Genomic DNA, 9,096 nt, shown 5'->3' on the forward strand with positions numbered 1-9,096 from the left:
ACCAAGATAACCATTGGACCTTGAAATTCAAACAGGAGCAAGGCAAAAACAATAAACTCCAGAAGGATTTGGAAGTCGCTCTCTCTCAGCAGCAGAAGGACCAAGAAGAGATGATGCTTCTGACGTGTACAAATCAACAACTGGCTTTGGATAAAAAGAGCTTACAAGTTGAACTTGAAGATGTCCAACTCAAGAGAGAGCTTTCTCTAAACCAGCTCAAGAAGGACCAAGACACTTGCAACATGCTTAAAGAGAAACTCCAGAAGTACAAAACCCGCTTATTGAGGGAAATAAAACAAAACGAGCAGCAAAAGAAAGCTTTAAAAGCCTCAGAGAGTAAGATGAACGACATGGCCCAACTTGAAGATGCCCTGCATAAGGAGACAGTACAAAGGTCAATCTTGGAGGCGAGAAACATTCAGATTGCTTCTGCTCTTGAAATAGAACGGGAGAAATTCAATGAAACGTTCTCTGATCTTGAAAGAGAACGGGAGAGAGACAATAAGATGTTCTCTGCTCCTCAAAGAGAACGGGAGAGAGCCAATGAAAAGTTCCCTGTTCTTGAAAGAGAACGGGAGAGAGCCTATCAATCTTCCTCTGCTCCTCAAAGAGAATGGGAGAGAGCCAATGAAAAGTTCCCTGCTCTTGAAAGAGAACGGGAGAGAGCCTATCAATCTTCCTCTGCTCCTCAAAGAGAACGGGAGAGAGCCAATGAAAAGTTCCCTGCTCTTGAAAGAGAACGGGAGAGAGCGTTTAAACCTTCCTCTGCTCTTGAAAGAGAAAGGGAGAGAGCCAATGAAACGTTCTCCGCCATTGAAATCGAACAGAAGAGAGCCGTTCCATCTTCCTCTGCTCCTAAAAAAGAAAGGGCCACATGCGATAAGTACCCTGTTGAGCTCAAGGAAGTTTTGACGAAGCAGGAAAAAGTGCAGAAAAACGTTCATCTCCGACAGTCCGTTGAGCTCAGGCTGAATGAGCAGCAACACATGATTTCTGAGTTGCAGAGGCAACACACAGATCTCGGGAGGAAGCATAAAGAGTTTAATTCTAATTTACATGAGCAGCGTATACCTCCCACCTCCAGAACAACCAAGAGCGGCTCAGCTCTGCAAAAGGAAAGCCCCGCCCACCATTCAGTCGGTCTCAGCCGAAACCCAGAGAGGACATCACTAATTTTTACCCCTCCCCAACCCTTATCCCTTCGCTCAACCTAAACCCTGCCCCAAAAACCCAACCCCTAGTCCAATCCAGCAACATATCATATCATATACAGAGACCAGCTGCCCGAGGAGCCTCTGGCTGGGATCCACAATCTGTCGAAGATTCTTCTGGGAGACGCAGATCCCTGCTGTCACTGTGTTAGGACCCAAGAACAAACACAGGACAGATAATTGTTTATGACTTTCAAACTTTTAAAATGTTTGCCTGAACTTCTGTTGTTTTAGTTGTGACGTCTCATCATATAGTCATGACATTGAAAGATAGGGCAAGGTTTTGGCCTTAGCCTGAAAACGTACCTGGTCTCGCTCTTGTTCTTGCTGCAGCATAATCCTTACTGAGGACAAAAGGCAGAAAAGTGAGGAAGGAGATGTCAATAAACAATGTGAGAAAAGAAATGTTGGTTTGTGTCTTGATAATTGTGCATCAACAACTGGCCATTATTTAGAAGAAACATTTTTACATGCATGGATGAAGTAAACACAATTTTCGGCTTGTTCTGACCACAAGATCAAGCAGAAAGAGATAATGTGAGCTTTTTCCCTTACCTATGTTGAACTGGGTCTGGTGTAGCACAGGAACTGGGCGTCACTGCTTTCAGTCAAAACCAAAGAAAAAATATAAAATCAGCGGGAACAGAGTTGAGTATCATTGATAGCGAAGGGTTGAACTTATATATGTTTGGACATTTTTCAGAAACATGAAATAATAACGGATATCACTTTCAGATCTTCATTCAGAAACAAAACCAACAATCAAATAAGTGAAGGGTCAAAACATCCTAATCGTGAAATAATACCATGTTTTCCAGTGAACATTAGCTGAATAATAAATTACTCTGACTACTCCAGAGAACTCACCGTAGTGTTTTCCCTCAGGGGAAGTGGTGGAGTTTTTCATGCCAGGCGGTTCATCATCTGAGGCCTCTTCTGAACACACATACACATACTTATTAATAACATGGTGTGATGATGAATATAAAATGCTCCCAGTTGGTTTTTTAAAATGTCAGCAGAATGAAACAGGAAACAGATTCACCTGGACAGATTATTTGCTCGCTGTGGTTCGAGCTGCAGGTGGCAGAGGAGAAGGGAATCAGATATTCACTATTCACTGACCGCCCTGGATGGCGGGCTCCTGGCATTGATGGTCTCACAGCGTACTGGGTCATTTTATCGCATGATATTTTACAGGTTTTTAATGAATGTCTGGCGTCTGGTTGAATGCCAGTGTCCTTCAGGAGGGGAGACCTCACACTGCTCCCGAAAAAGGGGAACCTGCGGGACATCAAGTACTGGCGCCCAGTGTCATTGCTCTGTGTGGATTATAAACTTCTGTCCAAAGCACTGGCCTCCAGGCTGGGGAAGGCTATGGAGCAGGTCATACACAGGGACCAGAACTACTGCGTGCCCGGCAGTTCCATGTGGACAATGTCAACCTCATTCGAGACCTTTTGGATGTCTCCATTTCATTCGATGATTTGATTTCCCTAGAACAAGAAAAAGCTTTTGACCACGTTGAACACAGCTTCCTGTGGAAAGTAATGTGGAAGTATGGGTTCAGCGCTGGCTTCATAGCTAAGATGAAGGTGCTGTACAGTGACGTTGAGAGTGTGTTAAAGTTCAACGGCAGTCTGAGTGCTCATGTCAGGGTGTGTAGAGGTGTCAGGCAGGGCTGTGCTCTGTCAGGGATGCTCTACACACTCTCCCTGGAACCTCTCCTCTACAGAATAAGGTCTAGCGTTCAAGTTGTGTTTTATACTGGTTTTAGTGGCGACATGATTTTATCGGCTTAAGCTGATGATATTATTGTTTTTATTAAAGACCAGACAGACGTGGATATTTCAGCCAAAATATTAAACGATTTTAGCGTGGCATCGGCAACTGGAAAAAAAGCTAAGCCTTCGCTGTCTGGGAGTGGCCTGGCAGTCTCCCAGTTCTCCCCCAAAACCTGAAATGGAAGAGGGAGGGAATAAAATACATCGGGGTGTTTTTAGGAAACAATGATATACGTAAGATGAACTGGGAGAATGTCACAGAAACAATTGAAAACAGGCTTTAAAATGGAAATGGCTGCTCCCACAAATGTCTCTTAGAGGGAGAGAACTGGTCTTAAATAACCTTGTGGCATCCCAACTGTGGCACCGCCTAATGTGTCTGGAACCCTCCACTGGCTTGCTTGCCACATTACAAAAAAAAATGGTTGATTTTTTTCTGGGGAGGACTACACTAGGTGCCACAGGGGGTGCTGTTTTAAGCCAGGGAGGAGGAGGGCATGGCCTCGTCCACTTAGCCCGCGGGACTGCCACTTTTAGCCTCCAATTCATTAAAAAGTACCTCACAGGTCCAGTAGATCTGGTGTGGAGAGATGTAGCCAGCAGCATCATTAACAGATTCTAAATTCTTAAAACTGAGTGGGTGGTCTCCTTTTTATCAAGGTGTTTTTAAATCTAGGGGCCTTTTTAACAAAAAAAAGTCCCAAAAAGCAGACTCTCTGTACTGGTTGTTGAGAGAACCACTCATAAATGGAGCCAGACTGGACGTCAGCAGCACATCAACACCCGGCCTAATGGCGGCGCTGACCTGGTCTGGCGCTGACCTGGGGCCAGCACTCAACAACACCCAGGCATGGGCTCCCTGCTGGGGCTGCAGTCTACCTGGATGGCCCAGAGGATTCTGGAGCTCTGGACCCAGAGGCTTTCCATACGTGAAAGGGACCTCCTGAGGACCTACCAGAAGGGGGAAACGCACCAGAGGCTGCAGACCTCTACCCGGAAATTATCCTGAGCCCAGGCCTGGGAGAAAAGACTGATCCCCTACTAACTGAAATAAACAAACAAAAACTAACAATACACAGAGCACACAAAGAGACACTATACAGGAACTGTGTAAAAAGCATCCACCAGACCGGACTGAGCAACAGACCCCCCACTGTGGAGTCACAGAGGTGGGGAGAACATGCACCCCATAGTGAAGGATTTTATACAAACCTCCCCTCAAGAACCTAACAAAAAACAGAACTTTACACAGCGCCGTCGCTTCCAATGCTTTTATTTCTATTCTTAATCCCACCGTTTTTAACCAGTGTCCATTTTGCGACCTGCGTGACACTATTTATCATTAACATTTTTACTAAATGTAAGAGCATTAGTGTCTTAGCTCTTTTAACTGCGGTTTTTAGTTATTTTAAGGTCACTTTTACTGAGAAGGTTTTTATCATGGGAGCTGCCTTCAACAAAACAAATAAAGATAAGTGGCAGCTCCTGAACCACCTCTCAGGCGAGGCAAAGATGGCCATTTACATTAGTCGAAAAAACAGGTTAGAGAACAGAGACGGGGAGGAAGCGAGGGCGGTGTGGCTGGTAAACCTCCGGGCCAGACTCCGACTCAAGTTCAGTTTTTACACAATGGTATCTGATCACGAGTCTTTTAGAATAATTTGATGTTTTAATGACATACTCTGCACCGTCACGAACAATGAGCTGTCCTTTCCACACTTTTTAGAAGACTAAGATTTTTTTACATTAGCCCTCTTGTTTATTTATTGAATGATACTGCGAGCAAGTGTTTTGTAAAATGAAGAATTTGTAAATAAAGTGTTTGTGAAAAATCTCTATCTCTCTCTCTCTCACTCTCTCTCTCTCTCCCTCTGTTCCACATCAACCTTTAATTTCAAACTTTTTGTGTCCGTCCTTTATCTTTTCTCTTCTTTCAGCTTTAAAATGACAAAGAAAACATACAAAACGGAAACATACATTTTAGATGACCTTTATTTTGAAAACAGTACATGTGAATGAAAAACAAGGGGAAAAACCTGATGTTGAACTGAACAGATGCTGGGGTCTTATCAACTCTTTGAAAGTGAAGTGAGAGAAGAAACTCAAAAACAAGTTAAAACCGTCAAACCACTGGAGGTTTGCTCCTGAGACTTTAAAGCACTAAACTGTGAAGTCAGTTGTTTTTCTAGTGAAGCTGCCAATTCACATAAATAAAAAAAACACTTAACAACAACCGTTTCATCCACATGCATGTACAGTACAAGTAAAGTATCATACATTCCCCTTCACTATCAGCACAATCACATCCTATTTGAGTGAATGGTCAAAGCCTGAGAGTCAATGAGGTGAGTGGTGACAGAAACAAGTTAACATGTTTTAGATACATTTGATTATTTTATTGTGGAAAATTTATTAATTCTGTAAACAATTGTTGCCTTGCTGAAATAACAGTTATGAGGATGTATGAGGACGATGGTCTTTTCTTTTCTCTTCCGCACCAATGCGTTTTGTTGCTCGGTAGTAGCTGCTCTCCTCCAGCAGCTCCTCTATGATCCCCTGTGAAGAAACAGTTCAACAGGAAATCGTGACCATGAAATGGAAATGAAAGGAAGTTTACAGAATGATACACAGAAGTGAAACAACCAGTATATTGTCTAAACCACATATTTTAAATATAAGTACTAGTTTGGCAAATTAGCACATGTCCCAAACTGTCCCTTTAATAAATTGGCAAAAAAGGAAATGGATTATTGAAAAAAAATGACCTGCATCTGCTGATAGGTCACTCCCTCTTTTAGGCTCCCATCACCTGTCAACAGAACAAATCCTGTAAGATTTCTGGGCATTTAAAAAAAGGAATTTGCAACATTTGAGATCAGGGGTCACTCTCCTCTGCAGTTCAAACTTGACTGTGGCTCTACCTGCGCTGTCAGCAGTGACGGGGTCTCCTGTGTAGCGGTGGACCAGAGACCACCAGTCTGAACTGGTTGAGCCTAATTCCATCACCTCTGTAGAGGCCTGGAGAAGCTGCAGGGAACAAACAGGGAGATTCTTATTTTGCTCACACAGGTTGTGGTTGGGTTTATCTCAACCTCATGCATTGATGATTTCATCATTGAAATACCTAGCACCAGTTGATGTATACCTACCTTTGGAGGGACCTATTTTACAACCAGTGAAGATGTGCCTGAGGTAGGTGGAGTTGAGCATAGAGGGCTGGGTGGATCTTCTTTCATGCTGTAGGCTTTTTGGGTGGGAGAAGGACGTCAAAGGTTTATCTAAGACGGAAGCTAATCCTGCTTGCTACCTTTTCTAGATGCTCTCCCGTTTCATCCACAGCTCCTGTTTTGCTTGAGTAACAGCCTTTGCACATCTTGCTACCTCTTGCTGATGCCGGATTTCCAGGACTACAAATTGTTGCCGCTCTGAAGGAATTGCCTTGTTCCATAGGCACCGACTCTGACCTAGGCCCAAACTACTGTATGTCCTCCATGTTGAAGGTGGCTCATAAGTGCAGGTTTTACCTGTAGTGTTGCTTATTTTGGATTGTATTACCTTCCTGTTGCCAGTGATGTTCAAACAGCCTGTATAGATGTGTCTCAGGACTCTGAGAGGGTCTCCAGTCTTATCTTGGGACCTTTAAACTCCTCTACAAGACTTGAGGATGATGCATCCATAGATATAGGAGTTGATCATTTTCTCCATGTTCTCAACTGTTGTGAGGGGAAGTCAGACTCCTGTGAGTCAGTCAGGGTAACAGGCCAAACTGTAAGCACCAGAGCTTTAAGCCTGCCAGGAGACGTTGACTGGTCAATGTCCTTAAGGCCGCTGCTGACATCCTGCTTCAATTGCTGGACCTGCTCGCAGTCTTTGAGGCTTTTTATAGAGGGAAAAGAGTAGAACTTTATCTGAAAAATTAGCCAAGTTGTGTTATCCACTTATTCCCTTTGGTTGACAGGCAGTTAGCAACCATTCTACGGTGTATTACAGCCATCTACTGGACTTCTTCTTTGATCAAGAGACACATTTTGTGTGTGTCCAGGGTTTAAAGAGGAACATCTTAGAGTGATGACATCACAGTGTGCCTTTAATAGAACAGTCCTTGAATCTTTGTCTTTGAGGGAACATCGAACAAAGACCAGAAGAAGAGTAGTTACCATATGAACGGTTGGTGGATACAAAGTTTTATCACAGCGAATTCAATCATCGGCAAGTCAAGTTTTTCTCTTTTCAAAGATGGAGAAATTAAGATTGATGGACTACAGGAACGCTTTTAAGGTGGAAGAGCTGGACTTTCTGAGACAGGTTGAGAAGGACATTGAGTGCTTCGAGCTCCAGGAGATAGAGGAGGGGATAAAGAATAGGATGCAGGAGGAGATTGAGAAGGAGACAGAAGAGGAGATTGTGGATGAGACAGAGGAGAAGATCAGCTTCCATCGTGTCTCAAAGAAGATGCCAAAAAAAAAGTATGCTGAAGAGGTTGAGGAGGAGACAGAAGAGGAGATTGTGGATGAGACAGAGGAAAAGATCAAGGAGGTCATGGAGGAGGAGACAGAAGAGGAGATCCAGGAAGTAATTGAAGAGGAGCTCTACAGCTCCAATTTTGAGGAGGTAAGTGTGTATGTAGGTTCAGACCCTATACACAAAATATCTGTAATAATAATTACATCTTGTGTAATGTCTAATATTTTAACTATTATAGACTCCCTTTCAGTAATTGAGTGCATTTTTTATAAATCATTAATTATTATAAATGAATAATTAATTTTGTTTGGCTACATAAGCATATGAGTATAAAACAACATTTCAATAGGCAGATAAATGAATGAACAACAAACCAATAATTGTTCTATGTTTCACAGTATGAAGAATCAAGTTCTTATGATGGTCAGCACAGAGACCTCCAAAAGGACAAAGCTGCCAAAGCTGCTCTTGAAGAGAAGTTGAGAATAACAAGAGCGGAAAGTAAAAGGAAAGAAGCCCTGAGGAGAAAGCGAAAAGAAGATCACGCCCTTTCAAAAGCTTCGAAGAAGGAGCAAGTTGAAAAAGATCAAACAGCTCATCTTATGCGATCAGAGAAAGACCAGGAGCACAAATATGCAGAGCCTCAAAAGCAAAAAAACAAAATGACGGCTGATCTCAAAGAGAAAGATGAGCAGGTTGAGAAATTCAAAGATGAGTTGAAGGGGAATTTGGAGGTTATCGTTCAAGGACAGAAAACAATTAAGGAACTCAAACAGGCATATGAGGATCTTTCTATGATGAAACAGAAATTTCTTGAACAAGACAATGAAATCAAATCCCTTCACATCAGTATCGTAACTCTTCAAAACAGTTCCGAAGCCAAGAGCGATACTATTTCCATGCTTCAAGAGAGAGTTGACCGGGGGGCCTCTAGACTCAAAGAGGAGAAGGCAAAACACTGCAAACTCCAGAGGGTTTATGAGGCTGCCCTCTCCCAGCAGAAGAGGGACAAAGAAGAGCTGATCCATCTGACTTGTAAGAATCAGCAACTGGCTTTGGAGCAAAAGAGGCCACAAGGTGAACCTAAGGATGACCACAAGAGACAGAGTGCTCGAGATAACCAGTTGACTGCGAAACTCAAACAGGAGCAAGGCAAAAACAATAAACTCCAAACGGATTTGGAAGTTGCCCTCTCCAAGCAGCACAAAGACAAAGAAGAGCTGCTGCTTCTGACGTCTAAAAATCAGAAACTGGCTATGGAGCTAAAGAGGCTCCAAGGTAAACTCAAGGATGACCACAAGAGACAGCCTGCTCAAGATGACCAGTGGACCTTGAAACTCAAACAGGAGCAAGGCAAAAACAAAAAACTGCAGAAGGATTTGGAAGTTGCCCTGTCACAGCAGCACAAGGACAAAGAAGAGTTGATGCGTCTGACTGGTAAAGATCAGAAACTGGCTTTGGAGCTAAAGAGGCTCAGAGTTGAACTTGAGGATGGCCCCAAGAGAGATCTTGCTCAAGATAACCATTGGGCCTTGAAACTCAAACAGGAGCAAGGCAAATACAATAAACTCCAGAAGGATTTGGAAGTTGCCCTTTCACAGCAGCACAAGGACAAAGAAGAGTTGATGCGTCTGACT

Source organism: Platichthys flesus, chromosome 11 (assembly GCF_949316205.1).
Source record: "Platichthys flesus chromosome 11, fPlaFle2.1, whole genome shotgun sequence".
NCBI classification, from domain to species: domain Eukaryota; kingdom Metazoa; phylum Chordata; class Actinopteri; order Pleuronectiformes; family Pleuronectidae; genus Platichthys; species Platichthys flesus.